General features: G+C 33.0%; 1 protein-coding gene across 2 annotated transcripts in view; it reads left to right on the top strand.

Moving 5' to 3' along the window:
• LOC107688454 (TGF-beta receptor type-1-like) overlaps positions 1-1,485 on the top strand; it is an 81,676-nt gene that overhangs the window by 27,367 nt on the left and 52,824 nt on the right. The gene's annotated exons all lie outside the window — the stretch shown is intronic.

Raw genomic sequence — 1,485 nt, 5'->3', positions numbered from 1 at the left:
AGTTTCCCCTGTGGGATAAATAAAGTTAATAGTCCTATATCAATAATACTTATTAACATTATATTATTCCTTTTATAGTATTATGCATAAGTCAAAAACCAACAAGATTTTTTTTTTTTTCACCATGTTTCCAGTTTTCTGCCTCAGGTCCAAAAGAAATGTAAAGAATGTACAAACTGAAAACACTAAATAGCCTACTTTTGTGATCTATTTTCATTATTTATTTTCAAAAGGGAAATACTGACATGTATGTTTACAGAGCAGAGGTCACCTTTTTAATTCCAATTGGAGAGATAGACATTTGTTTGTCTTTATTATTATTATTTTGTGCTGTATTATTGGTTACTGTGTTATTTCTGTTTCTAAAGGCAGCAATAAATAACACTTTATTATCTAAAGAGTGTCCATGTGATTTTATACATTAATAATTTTGTGAAATGAATAAATGCATAATAATCGTCATAATCGTGAAACCGTGATTATTCCTCAGACAATAATCGTACCAACAAAATCTATAATGGTTGCATCCCTAGACAAAAGCTGTCGTTACGTCAGTCTTCAGTGTCACTTGATTATTCAAGGACACAAGCACACAGTTGTGATTAGGCATGGGCCAATTACCGGTTTCAAGGTATACCACGATTAAATGAATAAATGCATAATAATCGTCATAATCGTGAAACCGTGATTATTCCTCAGACAATAATCGTACCAACAAAATCTATAATGGTTGCATCCCTAGACAAAAGCTGTCGTTACGTCAGTCTTCAGTCTCACTTGATTATTCAAGGACACAAGTTTCAAAACCACTAATATTTTCCGTTATACAGTTCTTGCGGTATGCTCTGTTTTTCATGTCTCCTCAAAGACTGAAAGTGTAGGAAGGAATCCCTCAGGTTGAGTGCAGTGTGTAGAGTAACACGACCCTCCTCCTTTCCCTGGAACTTATGCGATCGGCAACCGGCCGTTTTTTGTCTTATAGCAACGTTTACAGCGGTAACCAAGGAAACGCCGTATGTGGTGTTCCAGAAGCGCCTCCTGCTGTCAGTGAGTGAATATGCGTCTCATTCAGAGATTCTGCTGTTTGCTTCGTTCAGGCATGTAGTATAATTTCACAAAGCTAGTCAGAACATTCTGTTTTTGCTTCAAATTGGGTTATTATTAAATCAAACTATGTATATGAAATTATGTAACTAAATGATATGAAATTATATACAGTAAATGATATGTATATGAATTATATAACTAAAATTAAATAACTGTAATTACAGATTTAGGTTAAATAAAGATGTCAGTCTTTATTTTTCTTCTTTTTAGGAAACAAATCAAAGAAAAAAATAAACAAGTTCTACTGTTCCTAATATTCTGTATGTTGCTCAAAAACAATATATATTGTGTTCAGCAGAAAAAAAGTTTTGTTTTTTTACCCAGTCATTTAAAAATAACACATTTTAGAGCTGTGTCAAAATCTCATACCGGCCCATG

This window comes from Sinocyclocheilus anshuiensis, unplaced genomic scaffold (genome assembly GCF_001515605.1).
Source record: "Sinocyclocheilus anshuiensis isolate Anshui unplaced genomic scaffold, SAMN03320099.WGS_v1.1 scaffold329, whole genome shotgun sequence".
NCBI lineage: Eukaryota > Metazoa > Chordata > Actinopteri > Cypriniformes > Cyprinidae > Sinocyclocheilus > Sinocyclocheilus anshuiensis.
This window is presented reverse-complemented; position numbering and strand designations above follow the sequence as displayed.